Source organism: Dermacentor variabilis, chromosome 3 (assembly GCF_050947875.1).
Source record: "Dermacentor variabilis isolate Ectoservices chromosome 3, ASM5094787v1, whole genome shotgun sequence".
Classification (NCBI taxonomy): Eukaryota; Metazoa; Arthropoda; class Arachnida; order Ixodida; family Ixodidae; genus Dermacentor; species Dermacentor variabilis.
Window position 1 is genome coordinate 142508089 of NC_134570.1, and position 19601 is coordinate 142527689.

At 44.5% G+C, this 19601-nt stretch overlaps 1 long non-coding RNA gene across 1 annotated transcript in view; it reads right to left on the reverse strand.

The window, feature by feature from the left end:
- The window catches only part of LOC142576347 (uncharacterized), a 29189-nt gene extending 13475 nt beyond the window's left edge, over window positions 1–15714 (reverse strand). The window contains exons 1-4 of the long non-coding RNA XR_012826830.1: window positions 15520–15714; window positions 10692–10762; window positions 6531–6632; window positions 1758–1890 (exon numbers count right to left, since the gene is read on the reverse strand). This is a non-coding gene — a long non-coding RNA (uncharacterized LOC142576347). The remainder of the gene's footprint in view (window positions 1–1757; window positions 1891–6530; window positions 6633–10691; window positions 10763–15519) is intronic.
- Window positions 15715–19601: the final 3887 nt, after the last annotated feature.

The window sequence follows — 19601 nt, forward strand, 5'->3', positions numbered from 1 at the left end:
TCCGTCCGTTTTCTTATGGCATCACGGCCGTCGTTTTCATGCCATAGATAAAATGGCGCAGTTTCGACCGAAAGACGAAGTATTGATTGCGATAGCAAATTAGTGGACAGCTATACGAGGTAAGGATAGTACATTTATCGGCCGTATAGACTTGAAAACATTCGCTTGCTAAGTGAATTAACAACCGTGCTGTCAGCGCACACAAGCAAACATGAACACATCCCACTGCATGAGCGCAGACACTCCCTGTCAAAGCGCTGGTGTGATCAAGCGCGGCTGCGAGCGAAGTGATCGTCACGCCTTCTATCGCCTCAACGCAGGAGCGGCTCGAACAGAGCGCGCGCAAAGGTATGAGCCGTTCGCAGATCGCTTAAAAGATACGTCGCACGCGACTGCGCGCGGCCGTGCAAAGTACGCACTTGGTGGTGGAGTCGAAGCTGCACCCCTTCCTCCAGCACTACCTCCCCGTTTTCCTCTATATATAGCGCGCGCGATTGAGCCGATATCGTCAGTTACCCTTGCGCCCGGTCATGAAATGCGCCGTTGATGCCGGAGCAAAACGCTGCCACCACCAGTACCTCCCTCCCAACCCCCACGGGCCTTTCGCGCGGCGGAAGGCGGCGCGTTTTGCTATCCACTTTCTCCTTCACGCGCGCCAAATAGATCCGCGGTCGTCGACTTCCCTCGCGTGCTTTCACTCGCAAATACAGCATACGAGGCGTGGCGACGGTGTTATCGCCCTTGCACTTTATACCGAACATAAAGGCGACGGGAAAAACCTCCTTGGGGTGTCCATATATTTGTTGTCGGAATAAAATTTGAAAAAGGTCAGTTTTTTTATATACTTACACTTTAGGTCTCTGCTGTGCGCTAATTTTCTTAATGGGCTGCCTTTTAACCTCAGTGAGCATGTTGTGCTTCTGCTATCCGTAACATCGAAGATAGGGGACATATCATAAATTATGTTATTCGATTGCGCACATAGCTATTTCCACTGCGTATCGGGTAACATTCCTAAATTATACCGACATGCTCAAAGTTACTTCTCGAATATTCACCCGGTACAGTATATAGAAAGGATATGGAAAAGAAAAGAGGAAATAACTAATATTTCATCAAGTAACTTCAGCGGACCTTTAAAAAATGCAATAGTACATATTCTACTTTTATTTACTTTGACAGTATTAATTTCGGCTCATGTTCTCTTTCTTTCTGGTCACTCTATATGGTTTGCCGTAAGAATGATGGTACAAGAAAGACAGTATAGATATCAAAGAGAGAGCTTTCGAAGGGAGTTGCAAAACATCTTTGTGGGTCTTCTACAGTTGAATTGCGTGTTTATGAACACCGCAAATGATTTTTAAACGAAGTTGGGTGGGGTCCCTGATTCATTCGTGACCAGTACATTCAGGTAGACTGGTGGTCACTTCACGTTTACGGTTCCACTGAGGCTCATAACGCTCGAATTTGGGACACTTTCAACGATCTATTCAGCGATTCTATTGCGTGAGCGAAGTCAATTACCGCAGTAGGGCTTCGCTCAGATGCGCCAAAGTGAAATACAAAAAATGGCTAGGCATCGCGTGGTACTATTCCGTCCATTCGTCTTGACATATTAGCATGTGCATTTCATACAGAGGTACTTGGATCTGCCTATCTGCTGCTTTTCCTGTTTGCCCCTATGCCTCTGCGTCGCACCATTAGATGTATAGACGACAATTAATCTCTTAGATATGTAAAAATGATTTTTTCGCTACCTAAAGATGGGCTCCGCTTCATGCGGAGAAGTTCATCAGAATCTCGCAATTCACGTTGATGGACGATCTCATAACCGTCAGAAGCTGCGTCGATGTAACATTTTCCGTGTACACATATTCCTGGTTTCGGCGCCTGCAAGAGGAACGTTCGGAATGTCGTGTACAATTTTACTTCGTTTGAGCAATCATAGGCGTATTTCAAGATAGTTTCCACTATGGTTGTAAAGCTCTCACTTTGCCAAACGTCTACACAGTGTTTTTTATGTGCTAATGACCCGCGTATCTCGGACACAATTCGTTGGTTTCGTTATTTCTCGAAATGTTTGCTTATTTTTCAAGTAATAAGCGTGATACACGGAACAACGCTGACAAGAAATCTGGAGAAGTCTCATGGTTGTTGGGAAAAAATGTCTTTGTGCCCATCCCCATCGAGCGCCGTATTTTTCGTTACGTGTCCATCGGTTATAACAAAAATCAGCAGTTACTCCTAAGACGCACAAGTTACTACCTACTTTAAGAAAGCCTAAGTTTCACAACTGCTCCATATTGATGTCCGCACTTGTTTGTACTGTTTCGAAAACCTCATTTAACTGGCTTACGAATGTTAAAAGCTACCCGCCGGGGTGGCGTAGTGGCTTCGGCGTTCGGCTGCTAAACCCGAGGGCGCAGGATCGAATTCCAGCCACGGCGGCCGCATTTCGATGGGGGTGAATTTCAAAACCGCCCGGGTATCGTGCGTTGGATGCACGTGAAAGAACCCCGGGTGGTAAAAAATTAATTCGGCGTCCTCCACTAGGACGTGCCTCATAATCATGTGGTTTCGGGAGGTAAAACACCAGAATTTATTTAAATGCTAAGGTTATCGCTCATTCAGGGCAAGAGGTGCATTCGTCTATCGGAAGACTCCGGAATCCTATCGCAGGTTCGGTTTGCCACCGAACCTTGTGTACTGAGACTGTATGCGCAAAAAGTATTGTCTAGTACATTCCTGGAACGTGCGCGGACAACAGTGATTATGCTGTACCCTTCGACGAGTCATATATAAAAGCCGACGCGCTTCACCAGCAGATCAAATTTCGACGATCGCCGCCAGCATACGCCGCTACTTTCGTGCTTGAGTGTTAATTGCATGGTCAGCAGAAGTTCGCCCGATAAAGGGTTTCCTGACTGTGCAGTTGTACCACTGTTTCGTTCCCCAATTTCGCTACAACGTGACACCTGCTGAAATTGCTTTTCCTGTGCACTGGAAACCCTCTGAAGGCCCGGCAAGCCAAAGCCGATAAAAAAACGTCAACGTCGCCACAGACAAGCGATCTAACCGCAACCTGCAACGATCACCACAAAGTACCAACTTGTACTCTACAAGACCAAGAATATTATGATCCAGCCGATGGAGTGGAATTGTGAAGTAACTATCCAGGGAGCCACTACCGTCCCGCGTACCATCGTTTGAAGTTCACGAGGGTTGCAATGTGGCCCTGTTGGTAATGCATGATTGTTCATCTGTTCACGTGGCTGTGACTCACGTTCGCTGAGTGTATAAGTACCACATGTTTTTTGTTGTTAGTTAACGCTGTGTGTGTCCCTGTGTGTCTTGTTTGGTCCCGCCTTTTAATCGCGCTACCGAACACCCCTTGAAAATCGTTTGAAGACCCGGATTGGTAGCTGGAGACGTTGGAAAGGCTTTCAGCATTTAAAAACCGGAACTTGGAGGAATTGAATTGTATGCTGGGGCTTTACGTGCCAAACCCACGATTTGATTGTGGAGAACGCCGTAGATGGGGAACCTCGGAATAATTTTTGGAGCACCAGAGAACTGCACCATGTGTACTTTTCCTCGGAGGATGCCGAAAAGATTTAGTTCAGGAACCGCGAAGCCACTCTAACAGCATGGGACGTGTTTCAAAGCAACTTCCTTGCAATTTCGTTATGAATTATGCTCAGGTAAAGTTCAAATGTTGGGTGTAAGTACGAATTTTGGTGCGTATCACGTATGCAACCGTTCTGGGGCATTATAAATGTTATTTCAATTGACGCAATTCTTAGATTTGAGAGAACAGTAAATGTCACCAAGTCTAAATTTGGAGTAAATGGCGGATCATTATAGGCAATGTGAATGTAAAGGTGAAAATTTGTGTCGACAAATGACAGTCTTTGCGAAAGGAGTCTTAGAGAAATGCTTCAAAGCAGTCTACTGTATTTATGAGGTGTCTCTCTGCATAAAGAGAGAATTCTGCGTAACATTGGGTTGATATTTAAGGGGGGAGGAAGGAAAGAATGTTCATGGCACTGTTTGGCGAAACATACTTGTTATTGGCGTAACTACGAGCCCTTCAAATAACTGCTAAATTTGGTTCTGTCCCTTTTTCCCATGCGCAGCAATGCGCCTGTTCTAACCTGTCTGAACTAAACGGTTCAGTTTACTTTATCCTATTTCGGAGAATAGGGAACAGAGTATGGACGATGCGTAAAGAAAGTTGAAAGTTTGTTGGCTAGTTACGGCCTTTGTAGGAAAATACTTATTCGAGCGCTCCAGAGGGTACGTTAAGAAAGGTACAGAGTTTGCGGAGAGTTTGCAGAGTGCATAGCTTTATTGGAAGGGCTATAATAGCGACTGCGATGAAATTTCGTGAAAGTGGTAGAAACAGTAAGAATGATGTACATGGGAAATTTAAAGTGTGTAGCAATTAGGTACGGTTTTTGCTAAAACGTTCCGAAGCAAGTTCTCGAAAGTGTTATACGCATAAAAGGTATCAAATGGGTGTCATATATAAGTTCACGCTTCGAACTCTGTTGTTAATTACCAGTAACTGAAACTGCTAATGCAACTGCTGATGCAATGATGTGATGCAATACACAAGGGCAGTTGTCAGTCAGCGTTCATGTAGTGTTTTTCTTGTACCAGCCTACGTTTATCGGGATCCATTGCACACATTCTAAAATTAATCATCTAGCTCAATGCCAAAACGGCAAGTGGAGTGACAAGGTAGGTTAACTTTGCGAGAATCAAACACCGAACTAAAGCAAAAAATGCACAGAACCAAAGAGTGCTTGAGTTATCTGATTCCTTTCGCGATGTATCATTTTGGCGATGTTGCAATTCAAAATATTTTTTTTCGCTCAGAAATACGAGTGCTCGTCATGAAACAAAAAAAGACGTGCTAGCATAAGTGCAACATATGTGAGCTTAATAGCCGTGTTGTGACGGCGCTTACAGGCGTGCATAGTTGCTATTGAAATTCTGCCGAAATATGCAGCATTACCTCAGAAGTGGCAATCAGCATCACGTAAGTACATCTTTAAGAACCGCGTCAATTCCACAGTTCATAATTTTTTTTCCACCTCTGTCATTCACCAGTGTGCGTATACTAGAATGTTACACATCATCACAGCACTTGGTTATTACCTTGTGTTTTTCTGTTTGGTGCTTCCCATATAACTTATTTGACATGGCCATACTTGGTTTCCATCCAAAATCAGTTCAACATCTTCGAATAAATATGTTTCAGCTTGCCCTTATCCAGTCTCCGTTCTCTTTCGCGTGTTCATTTGCGTTTCTTCCATCAATGTCTATTAAAGGCCCACCTTTGTTTTCGTACCTTTCTGCTGTTTATGCGATAATTGTTCATATTGTATACCCGTACACATTCAAACCATGCTTATGGTTAACTTTCACTTTTCACATTATTTATGCTAGACTAGCATTTCAGATTAATATACACATGCTCATGCACCAAATATATCTCTTGAATGAACAATTAAGGGCAATTGCTTCTTAGTAGAAGGATGTCAAACGACACACACACACACACACACACACACACACACACACACACACACACACACACACACACACACACACACACACACACACACACACACACACACGCACGCACGCACGCACGCACGCACGCACGCACGCACGCACACACACACACACACACACGCGCGCGCGCGCGCACACACACACACATACCCAAACGCGATCACAGGACAGGCACAGAACGCGCCACGGAAGAAACATTAGCACTTGGCGCGTGTATAATCCATGATAGCTCAGTAGCTATGACATTCCGTGGCTGAGGATCAGATTGAGGATAAATTTCTCGTCCGTGGCTGTTGGATGTCGTTGGGCACAACATGGAAAAACGACCGCGTACATATATTTAGGTGCAGGTTAATGAACCACAGGCGGCTGTAAGTATATGGTAGCTCTACACTAGAGCATATCTCTTAGCCAGATGGTTGTTTTGCGACATTAACTAAGACAGATTAATAAACAAAACAATTTTACAGAATAATATTAGAAATAACAACCCAATGTTACGATATTACATTTCTTCGTAGCTACTGAGCGGCGTTCGCTGCTAGATATATATGGGAATTGTGACCCAGCCATGTGATTGCAGCAAAAGCACCGCAGGCTTCGACGATCATGCGCATTGCATGTGCGCCTTGGGAACTTAATCATGGGAACATACAATGTTGCTTAGTGGGTTTACCATGTGCTTAAATATACACAACGAATATGTAAAGCTGTTGTCACTAAATGACCAGTTCTATCGAGAATAAATATTTTTTTTATTGTGGCGTGCATGCCTACACACAAGAAGCACTAAAAAAAGAGACAGCTTGCCTAGATAAAAAATATCCATTGTTTTTTTTTCACTCGTTGCCGTCAATTTCAAGCACGGAAACTTTGACACTTACGTTTTAGCCATTTCTCTACACCGATCTTAAATCAAACTAAACTAAGATCAGCGTTAAACATACCCAACACTTCGTGCCATCCAGTTCTCGACGTTGCAGCATGTGTGTGCCTGCTCTCCCGGTAGAAATGGAGCATGAGTAGTAACAAGGTGTGAGTCTTGATGTCTGAAAGCGTAAAAAAAGGTGTCGTACTTCCACGGGTAAAGTCATGTAAGCCATAGTAATAACGAAGTAGTCTATATGTGATGTCACGTGTCGTTCCTATACAGCGCATACGAATGGACGCGCTTCTGAAATAAAGACCAAATTGTGTGATTAACGCAACAATCTCAAGGTAGCTTGCATCCGGAAGATGTAATATTGACTTGAAAATGCAATAAATGCCTTATGCATTTAGTCGTCAAGGTGCGTCAATTCATGAAGTAAAACAGGCGTCTTGAAGGCACTTATATATGCACATATTCCTTCGATTAATGGAAAGAGACAGTTAACGTTAACAAGTATTTTGAAACTATTATGGCCAGAATGCTCTCTTGATGCATGAAAGTCGACTATATTTTCCAGTCTCCACGGCATACGCAGGAATTTTTCGAGTGCACCTTCCCGACGAAAATTACCATCCTGCAGAAAAACTTGATCGCTCAAATCTGGAATATGCAGATACCATCTCAGACCTTTGTCAATCCACATGTATTGGTTTTTTTGGATCTAATCAAAGTGGCCGAGCCACGCTTAAAACTGCCCAATCAGTTTGGTCACGCCTGAGCTACAGAAGACAAGAGAACACTGGCTTCAGTAGCTCATTCCTGATGCCGTAAATTTTCTCCTCTATGCACTTCACTAAGCTTTGCGCAAAAATACCTTCTTAACGTAAAATAAAACCACAAGTTAGTTTATACTGCTAAAACACTCGTTAAAGCCTCTATGTTCATGCGTTTCGTAGTAAGATGTTTCTCACTAAAAGAGACAATGGAGACCAGCGAGCCACTGTTTGGACTTCGCACTCAAACCAAAGTGCCTGTACGGTGGCGTGACGTCGCGGATCTCAAAGTATTTTCTCCTATATGTGCCGTTGTGGTGGTGCAAATGTTTGCGAAGCTTCTAATGTTTTGTCTTTACCGAAAAGTATATTTACCCGAGAAGTGCGCCCTCCGCGTTAACCCATTGGCTATGGCATGGCGTGGCTCAGCTCGAGGTCGCGAGTGCGTTTTCGACTGGGCCTTTCGCATTCCAATAGGTGCCGAATGCGAAAGCGCTCGGGCGCCGTGCCGTGCATTGGATGGACCGCAAATTTCCCAAGGTAGCGAAAATTAATTTGCAGCCTTCGTGCTACAAGATGCATGAACAACCAAGATGGTGGCTTTGCCATAGAAAATTCCGGCATTTAAATAATTTAACAATGCTTTCATGCGGGATGCATAGCTGGAGACAAGATATATCGGAATCGGCGAGCGCGTATTAAACAGCATTTTCGTGCCCTCTGAGGAAGCAAGAGCACGCTGTAGAGACACGAGACTGCCCATGGCGGGTCTTCACAGGTTCGTATGCCTACTTATATGCCCACTTCTGGCAGCCTGCTGTTGGAATTAAGATGAGTGCAACAGATTGCGCTAGAACATCAAACTATCGCGCGTTACCAACGTCACCTAGATGGCACAAGGCTTGCGAACTCTTATTCATGGCGTCATGCTACTTGGCCTGACCGCCGTAGGATCTAATGGGGATGCTTCAAAAGACGCAGCAGTGAACTTGACGTCATCGCTTTCGTCACACTAATATTAGCAATGCCAAAAACAAGCAAGGGGCTGACAGATGGAATAGCACACTCTGGTATAAAGTTTGTAAACAGGGATAATGTGCCTCAGAAAGGCTGGCCAACGTTTCGATAGGGGGGCCTATCTTCATCAAAGGCGGCGTCGTCATCCTCGGCGTGTTAAGGCTCAACCAGACGTACGCGTTCCAATGCGTCCGCACACGCCGCGCTGACTCGACGTCGCGTGGCGCCCGACGGAGGAAGAGGGCGCGCACCCAAACGATGCACGAGTTGCCGCGCGTAGCTGCGCGTCTCGTCGCGGCGGCGCAGTGTTGCTAGCTTGCCATGTTCAAGGCAGTCTAGCCTTCGCTTAACGGCCACGTTAAGCAATGTGTTACATATTAGACAGCTTTAGTTTAGCGTCAGCAACTATAGCGTACGCTATACGCTGTAATATAGCGTACGCTAAGCAGCGCACGTTTTCTACAATTTTAGTTGACCGGCGATATCTTCGAATCTCAGAGGCCATATGCCGTTGTTGCGGCTATTTCGCGCCATTAGCGACAGGTGGCGCTGACATCTCGAATGTTTCTTTCGTTAGGCTTCGACTCGTTCGAAACGAGAAGCGATCTCGAAAACACCACGAGGTTATCCATAATACTCTGTCGTCGAAGCGGCCTGAGACTAAGCGAAAGCCGTTTACACAGTCATTTGCTACGAACGAAGTGCATTTTACAGAAGCAACGCCAAATTCAATTCGAAGCGGGCAGCCGGGACCTCCGCCATGTTTCCCGCAAGCTCCGCAAACCCCGCAACAACGCTAGGGTGACCCGGGCTTGCATGAACGTCGCGCGAAGAGTCGTTCCGGAAGTGACGTTGGCTTGCAGTGGTCATGTGAGGTGTGTCATGCTACTGACTCGAGCGGCAGCTTCCGGCGCGGGCGCAAAAATTCTAGCGGTTGTAGGTCTCCACGCCGCCGCGCGCCGACACGCGAAACAGCCTCCGCGCCTGACGCCGTACGCGCCCAGGCGTGGTGCGGCGCGTGCGGGCGCATTGGAACGCGTACGTCTGGTTGAGCCTTTAGTTTTAAAGAGTTAGTGCAGTGATGTCACGTGCGGGTGTTGTCGCTGGCGGCTGGTTTTAAAGAGAGAGACTACCAGAGGAAACGAGTGCTGTCGTCCGACGTCTGTCGCTGTCGTCCCCAAGCCCCCGTCTTTCTTAAAATTTTGTTTTGTCTTTCTTGTTGTTTCTCTCTCCCCCTTTTTTTCGGTCCTAGTGCCGCCCTGGCTTCCCCCTTTTTATTCTTTTTTCCTTTTTGTTCTCTGCTTTTCTTTCTTTTCTTTTCTCCCCGCATGCGCACTCTCCCGCTCTTGTCCCCTCGTCTTGGGAACGAAGCTCACAGACGTCAGACGACAGGGCTCGTTTCCTCTGGTACTCTCTCTCTTTAAAACCAGCCGCCAGTGACTGACAACACCTGTACGTGACGTCACTGCACTAAACCTTTGAAACTAACACGCCGAGGATGACGAGGCCGCCTTTGACGAAGATAGGTCCTCCTATCGAAACGTTGGCCAGCTTTTCTTGGGCACCTTATCCCTGTTTACAAACTTCATATTAGCAATGGAAATTTGTGACATAGCATTATGGCCTTATAAAGAAGAGTACACATAAAGCACTTGCCCCACAGATCTGATTTTTGACCATCGCCGACTGTGTTCGCCGCCATTGTTGTGCTTTGCGTGTAGCCTGTTTTACTGCGCACAGTGTCGACAATAGAGAGTTAGTTTCGTCATTCTCTTTTACAGAATTGTTTTCTTCATCGTCACTGCAACGTAACGTCTGGTGGAGGTGTTTTTGCTTTCATGCACCGGCCGCCTGGCCTACGGCGTGCTTATCTTTTTGGGCCGCACGATCAGTAAATCTGTAGTCCGCCCTGATCCGCAGAAGACATCTGCCGTCGCTAACTTCCCCAAGTCCACCGACAAAAAATGAGTGCGGAGATTTCTTGGCTTGTGCGCCTATAACAGGCGCTTCGCCAAGAGCTTTTCGCGCATCGCCGAGCCGGTAACTCCTTTCACAAAATCAGACGCCTATTTCAAGTGGCAAGTATGTCTCTTTCTATACATGAGTCATTGAAGGTTCCAGAACGATCGCTGGTGTCCATGTATCGGCCAGGAAGTACTACACAATTCGCGTCGCGCATACAGTCAGATTACACAAGGTTCGGTGACAGCACACAAAGGATAGAACCATCGATAACATTCCAGCAACTTCCGATACATGCAGGGGCGTCCTGCGCTGAGCGATAACGTTTAACCTTTGTTAGTCGGTGAAAAAGCGGTCACCTGAGGAAGATAAACAAGCACACTTGTCAATAATTGCTAATATTGAAGTGGCATTTACTATAGAAGTGGTCCGCTTATTGGCGGTGAAAGCTAAACAGGAACATCAAATAAGGCAAAGAATCTCACCAATATCTGAGGCCAAATGCGGTAGCAATGCTCCTTATGCGCTGGAAGTTGCGTTAGTGATGGGACCGCCACTAAATACCACAGCAAGAGTGAAAAGAAAAGAAAGTTGTGCGATAAGTATCGACTAACAAGAAGCTATACCGTGAAAGAGAAGACCCTGCTAAAGTAACCTATAGCCTACATTTCTCTTTTTTTTTTGCGTTTTACGGCAATACAAAGCTTGACGGTCATAGTGCAGAAACCTAGAGTTACTGCGCTGAGAGCGGCGTGGAACATGTTCCAACACATATTTTTAATCAGTAGTCTCAATGGTACTTATGGAAACCTGCACTTCAAAGAAACAGCAGTAAGACTGAGAAAGCGATTATGCGGCTGCGTTGATAAAAGGAGAAAACATATGCGATCCCAGATATCAAACACTTGGTTTTCCCATTAGTGTCGAATGGCGTGGCGTATTCATCGGTAACGCGAGGTAGAAAGTAGTTCTCGCAAACTTGCGAGTTCTATTGTTATGGAATTTGCAACGCAAAATCAATATTTCCTTACATTACAGGGCTGGGCACGAATTTGTGCTCAAGGAATAAGCAACAATACGAAGTGACAGCTCGGCTCACTTCAAGCTACCCGCGCGCAGCATTGTTGTGTGTGTAAGCGAACAGCCGGCCCTCGAACGTGCTCTGACACCAGCGGTTTGGGGCATCTGAAGATTTACATGCTGTGCAGGAGCGCTCCGAAAACAGCCACGTCCTTTTCTCGCGCGGCCTTATCCGACGTTGGCAGGTGCAGAAGAGGCCTCAGGCTGCCACTACAGGTGTTCCTGTCAAAGCTTAAGCTCTTTACGAAATTTCACAATGAAAGAAGAAACGCTCCCTAGATGTCCTTAGAGCACCAAATATGCGCCCTAAAGTGCACTTTTCGCTTAATAAATCGAATAGCTGTCTAAAACTGTTCGGAAATTCGCTTTCACTTAGAAGCATCGTCGATGGTTTCTCAAAGTTTTTTCTTATTTTGCTAGTTAGAGTTTTGTAGCAGTAATGCGTGCTATCCTTTCGTGAAAGTATATCTCTACAGTAATAAATGCGCTTTCTTTGTATTTTTAATCATATAGTTTATGTTCCAAGCCAAACCGAGTTACGTTTATGGCGTTCGTAGTGCTTGCTCGCTTGGCATTGCGGACACACTTTTACTAAAGCAGCCTTGACTACGCGATCTGAATGTGTTTTGTGCCTGACAAAGAGGGAACAGATCACAATAGCGAACACTGGAGCCCCGCATATTCGAGTGGTACAAAAGCAGTTATACGAATGGCCATGCTACGGCGGACGCCACCACCCTCTGCTGCGGCACTTATCCCTGCGGACACAGCGTCTCTTGGAAACGTGAACTTTTCTTGCATGACAACACGAAGGAAAAGTGAGCCATTGTGTAAAAATATAACCAGCAAATTTTTACGCAAACGTTATGGAGCTGAGCTACGCCCACCGAGCCGATTATGTAGGGGCTCCACGTGACTGCATCAATATTTGACGGTGGAGCACCGTGGCCCGCAGCTCTACGCCAAATGTAAAAAAGAAAAAAATATTAGTGTTTATACTTGCAAAATGCTACCTGATACTACCAATGTAAGAGCATTCTCTTCATTTTCTTCGTAACCTGGCCACATATTTCTTCATTTGTTAGTCAGCCTTGCGAATCGCAAAGAATTTGCAAAATATTGTTCAAATATAGCACCAGACAATCTAGTAAACCGGCTAGTCCAGTGAATACCTGATACTGTTTTATTACCAGCTCTTGTATGGCACCTAAACTGATGAAACGATGGTCGTCAGATATCTCTCACATATCTGAACATGACTTCCAAGCAATTAAGCGGCCCGCAGTCGCTGCCACATCTCGAAAAACTTCATTTTACTTACATTCATTGGCATCAACCAAGAAGTGAGCTAATCGAACATTGGCGGTGCATTTACATAACGGGCTGCATTTTAGCGAACACTAGCTGCACTGCTCTTGGACGTTGATTTGGGTCACGGGCAGCACTTTTAGAATGTGTTACTTAAAGGTGCAGAGTGATTGCTAGCAGGATAATGTGGGCCATATTGAAATGCATTTGAATGACGAAGCTACTAACACGACTGAGTTTACTGAACACTATCTACGAGATTTGGAGCAGCCACCTGGTATTGGCAATCTTGTATGGGAAGTGTACAACTGAATGAATGGACCAAGAAAAGTGTGTATACAGGCATGCTCATAAGGTGAGACCTCAGTTGTCAGCGTGCAAAAAATATATTTAAAAACATGGTTTCAACTTTATTGTTTCAGGCAACGCGATCGTACTTCCCACGAGACAATGTATATGCCAGGAGCATTTATAAATTAGGTGCGCATAATAAGTAAAAAAACGTGGCTGCGATTACATATATTTACAGGAGAGAGCAAGAAAAAAACATTCAGATCCCACAGTCTGGGAATCTACTTAAACGAAGCTTTTTCTAGTGTTTGCGACAATTGCTGCTATTGTTTAGCGAGCATTTGCATGCAGAATGCACAACTAGGAACTCTGACACATTTCTGTCTTAAACGCCTCGCTCTACATAAACTTCGGGCCCTCGATCATGCGTATCCCGCACATGACGACGATGGAATGACCCCGACGAAACGACTACCACGGTGTGACGACGACACAATGATGAGCCTAAAAGAAGGAAAACGGACGACCATGAATGTAGGTGACGATGGAATTAGGACAATGACATGACGACACTGCAATCAGTAGCACAGAATATGACGACAACGGAACAATCACGTTTGAAGGACAACAGCATGATGATGTTGGACTCTCCACGACAGAATGAGGACCATGGAACGACTATGAGGTCATGACGACGATCGTAAGAGGACGACACAATCACGACAACGCCCTGACAATAATGAAATAATGCCTTTGGAATGCCTAAAACTCATTGACGACAATTGAAGTACGAGGACGGCTTAATGACAGCATTCCTACAATGTGATTATGACACGGGGACAAAGATATGTAGACGGCAGCAACGATTACAAAGATGGAATGACGACGACGGAGTGAGGACAACCGGATGAAGACGCTGGAATGATTACGATGGTATGACGACAACGGTGTAATGACAATGAAGCGAACACGATGTCATATTGAATACTGCATGAGAAGGATGGTATGACTGGCACTGCATAAACGCAACAGTACTGATGCCCGCACGAGGACAATAATATGACGAAGGCGGAAGGAATATAACGACAATAAGATAATAATGATAATACCACAGCGTAAAAAATAAACCCATCCCTTAGGTAATACGTTCTCGGTGGTCTTTAAGGAAATAAAAATTTAATTAATGAATGATTTGCGTAATGACTGATGACGATGGACCCACAAGAACTGCGTGACATCGAAAGCATGACTGCAATAATATGACGGCCCTGAAATCACGACGACAGAATGACGACGACATAATGTGAACAATGTAATGCGAAAACAGTACGACCACGACGATGGGACAATTTCGGCGTGATGATGACAGGATTACTACCCAGGGATGAGAGCAGAGAGAAAACAGGAAAAGTATGACGAAGACATGGCAACGAAAAACAATCAGAATGGCATGATGGCAATGACGCAATGATGTTTGCTCTGGGTCTTGTACCAGCCAATCGTGCAAGACAGAGGCCGCTGCCAGTGGCCTCCAGCCTGCACCCAAAAGGAAGGAGGACGAGGCGAATAAAGCTTTGCTTTATAAACACTGAGTTCACTGCAGTGGAAGCGATATTAATATTAGGTTCAGAAAATCGGGCTGCGTGATACTAGTACGAGATATGAACGCGCACATGGAAGATCTACAGAGATATAGTGATTATAAATTAAAATTAGAATCTGGGGTCTTACGTGCCAAAATAAAATCTGAATAGGAGGTAAGTAGCTGTGGGGCAAGCACGTATCAATTATCTACCTGAACTTAGTTAACGTAAGGCTTAATGTAAGTACATGAGCGTTTTGCATTTTGCGCTCAGAAAATCGCGGCCACACAGATCGAGATGGAACCTACGGACTTCGAGCTCCGTAGTGCTCCACAACGACTGCCCTACTGCGGTGGGTACCGGTAGTAACGGTTCTCTATAAAGATTGTAAAAATTCCACTGAATACAACGGCCGCACACTTAAGAGGAACTCAACCATGTAGTTGACAACCAGGAGCACAAATGTCCTGAACTAAAAAAAAGGAAATTGTAAAGAAACAGTCAAGCTTCGACTACACCATGGTCTCAGAAATGGCGACTGAACATAGTTGAAGAAGGATAGCTTTGGTAACAATGACTAACGTATGAGCCTAAACCTTGCAGAAAGCCACAGCAACAGAGCAAACCGAATCATAAAAAAAATCGCAGAGGTGGTAAAAAAGCATGAAGAGGAGAACGAGATCACTACATATAGCGATCACGAATCACGAGGAGCTGGTAAATAACTTGCAGCAGATAAGACAAACATGTCTCGAAAGCTGTTCGTAACAAGTATGCATAAGAACGCTTTTCTTTCATTAAAATTCTTAGCTTGAAACAGTTTCATAAAAAAAAAGAAAACGATGTTAGCGTTCATTATAAGAATCTTAACTGTATACATAAAAGGTACGGAAGCATTGCGGGGAGTATACCAGATGAAGTCTATAACAGATAAAATTTGTTCGTCCAATACAGGCCTAAAAATATCGGCAAATAACGTACTGATTAGTGTTACTTATTTGTGAATTGATGATTACGATTAAAAAGCGACTGAGAATTAACATTTACTTACCTGCGACTGAAAACGAGATTGTCATAAAATAGGAGTATAACATGGAGCGTCTCTGGGGCAACTCCATCGTTTCATGTGTTCTATTGTCTATGAAAAGGGACAGACATGGACAAGAGCGTACGCTTCTACGTTGCGCGTATTTCTGCCATGTATGCATTGTGTAATGGCAGATGAATGTTTCTGGACAAGGAAAGACATGACCTCTCTTACAAGGCCGGATATTATTCGGACTTTTCGCCTACATTGACGTCTGAGGCACTGAAAGGTAATCATTGGAGTTTGAAACAATTTTTTTTTACATCCAAATATTCTTATGCACCATATAGCAGCAAGTAACCTACTTTATATACGGTTAGAGGCCACGTAGAGTTAGCATTTAGGACTTAACGTTTTGGATGCAGTGAATTTAATATTATTTGCATCTCATTGTCTGAATGTGGCTGCGTCCTCACTCAGCACGGCGCTTCAGTGAAAACAAAAGGCAGCAGACTTGCGTGACCTTGAGAATTCGCAGACCAACTTGCAGAGAAACTCCTTTTTTCTAGCAGTTGCATTAAGCAGTTAAACTGCCTTAAAACATACCACACATTTTGAATTTTCCGTTGCAATGGCTCATGTCCTAGACTATACTATGTGACAATTTTAACTTCATGTTTCATTTCCTTATCTTAAGACACTGAGAATGCATGCGAATAACGTTTCTGAATACATTAATTAACGCACCTGCACACATTAAACTTTGCATGAGCGTCAGAGCTAACAGGTTCCCTTGATTCCCTAAAAAGAACTGAAATATGCGCGAGTGTCAATTCTTCTTGGACAGCAGGCTGACAGTGCTGGAACTTCGTATAAGGCCTAATATATAGAAAGAAACAGATATTTCTGTCGTGATCTCTGAAAACGCATAATTAGGCCACAAAGGGTGAACTTTAGGGACACATTACTCTTAATGCATTTGCTGTATATGTCAACCCAGTGCGACGAACCGTTCCATCAAACACCGGGGAACTATACACATAATGACCCTATACTATTCCGAGAATTGTTTTACCAGGACATTTAATCAGCGCACATTTGCCTCAATATGCGTGTCAGCCACATTGTTCTGCTGATTTTCGCTAATTTCATCTCGATGGCTGGTACAATTTTTTTAGGACAGCAGGCTAAATTCCGCGTCACTCTTGAAGCACATAACACTAGAGCACAGGGACAAGTAATTATAGCCAGATTTTTAGACGTTCCATTCATTCCGAATTTCTCCTACGCATCACGAATTCTGTGTCCATCGTACGCACCACCCTGCGCACGTACAAGTGCGTCGCTTAGAACACTAAGAAACCCTAAAATATACTAGTCGCCTCGTATAAGGCTATAAAATATGCACAAAAGGAAAATTCTGTAATTACTTTCAGTTCCCGTAATGAATACAGAAATGCAAATGTTTCAGGTCATGCTATCCTTAACATGCTCCGCATTTCTAGAACTCGGAAACTTGGTTTGCTGTACAGTTCTCTCAGGACGCTGGAAAATATTTGAATAGCGGCAGAATAACGCACTTCGATACTTCCGTAAGAAACGTTTCTCAATGACCGTGATCTATGAGCATATACAAGCACGCGCCATTACATAGTGCCCACATTTCTTATTTTTATTTCGTCTAGGTGACCGTTATATTTGGCCCGGGATCGCGAGCTAAATTTTAGGACAGGCAGGTACGCAGGTAGGTCGGTCTATTGGCAGGTCCGCAATAATACCAATCAATTTGAACATTGTCTGTACGTCATTCAGCTCGTGTTTGCTTCGACAGTTTGGTGAACTTATCATAATAACCTAAAGAGCTTCTTGAACTGTTTGAAAATAAGCCCGCTATGTATGTGTCACGTAAATATAACATCAAATCAAGCATCTCACGAATATAACACCCTATTTAACTTCTGGCCTTAAGTACTCTTTCTGATTTTGCGCTGTTATCACTTTCGCTAGCACCATGGTGGTAGCTAATCTTCTTCACGGTTTAAATTCGCGCCTTGCACATGACGCAGATTACATAATCACCTAAGCTACACGCGCAACTACAGGAACACATGCGCATTCAATGGGTCTTGTTAGGATTGGGGGCTCAATCCCATCGCTCGTAACCAGTTGTCAAGATTGGAATCGGGCATGAATTAGAAGGTAGCTGGCCCATGCCGTCGTCCAACTTATCCGCGCTGAGGATGTTCTTGAAGGGAAGGACTGCTTCTCATCGAGAACGAGGAATATGGGTTTATTTACAGTATCTACATAAGGACGTTGCAGTTCATCAGTCTAACATGACCGCGAGAGAAAGTACACTGAGCAGCCCCACAACAGCGGTTTATAAACACTCGGTACTCCCTCGATCCCAAGGTGAGGGAAACGTTTGACCAGTCATCGTAAACGAGTCGCCTCTCTGCGGGCGGGACACACACACTCACACAAACACTTCTTTGCTCGAGGTTCACGGTCCCCAACCGAGGTCAGACGGACTTCCTAGAATTCCGGGCTTACATCAGGAGAGGTGCCTTTTATTCCCCGAGCTGACCCCCGCAGCGCGGCCGGTTGCCCATTGTCTTGCGTCTTGAACGGCACGGGGGAAGGGACCTCGAACTACGTTCCCCCGGGGACTCCCTTCTCCATAGCAGACCACGTTGGTGGTGGTGGGTTCCGGCACAAAGCCTGCTTCGTCGCACTCATCTTGGCTCCAGCGACGGAGAGTCGAGGACGCGCGTATTGTTCTCCACACACACTCGACTTAGTGACGCCGTGACTAGAGGGTTGCGGCGGCCTTCCTGGAAAAGTTTGACGCCGCTGTCACATGTGGCTGCCAAAACTTGCACCTCAGCAGGCCGTTCTTAACAGTCTGCGGATATGGCATTCTCCATGCCTTCGGATATGGAACAAGTTATTTATATGATTCCTACAGAAATCCTGATAAATTCCACTACCTTAATGTTAATATTTCCCTGCATAATGATCACAAAAATCACAATGTCCTTTTTTCCAATTTTAAGCAGTTTTGATGCTATTTTGATGTATTATTGAGTTTATTGTTCTGCTTTTTATTTGTATGCATTTGATCCTGAAGTTGGAGTGGGTACTTTTGTAGATCGTTATATTGGTTGCTGTATGGACTGTATGTTTTTTTCATTTTTTTGCCTAATATGCACAATAGCGCTCACTACCTTTTTGTGGAATGCTCTTCGATTGATTGTATATGTTTTATATACATAAATGTAGTGTGCATATATTATGCGCGTATATCGCGTCTTGGTCAGTTAAATTTGCTGCCCCTCTTCCCGAATGCGTCATAAGAGGTCGGTAGGAAACTATCAATTATAAAAATTTTAAACATGTTTATATTTACGCTAAACCTAAGCAAAACACAATGATTAGTTAACCGACGACAGCAAGAAAACGTACTACGCGCCCTACACAATGCACACGAAAATTGAGAAAATCAGCGATCAGTAATGATTTTCAAAGTTTATGATTGCCATCCACATTTGCCAGTAGAAATAGAAAGAAAAACGAAGGAAAAGTCATGGAGGTTAATCCCATTGATTTCAGCAATTGATGTGAGTAATTCATAGCATTTTAAGTGCTTGCGAACATCGTAGAATTTAGCTGCATATCCTGGAAGGAATATAACTGCGCCCTTTGTCTGTTGTTTCTGCAAGGGCATCAGGGCAAAATATCTGAGCGTTTCACGTTACGCTCCCAAACGGGCACAGAACGATCGTATTGCGTTTTTCATTTAGCGCTTAATTTTCATCTGCACTTCAAAATTTACAAATTGATTTTTTTAAATATCTCTGCCATTCACTCTAAATAAAAACTGGGGGAATGGTGTAGTTTTCTCAAGCAACACGCATGCAACATAATGCACGAGTACGGCGTTTAAGAACGCTTGCAGGCTTGTTTGAACTCAGAAAGGAATGTGAGCGTTCGCTTTGGCGGCACAAAACTTTGGGTTCGAAATTCGCAGTCTCCAGTTCTGCGGCTTATACTGAAATGTTGGTTCATATGAAGCCTACTGAGTTGACAGCTGATTCCGGACGTTT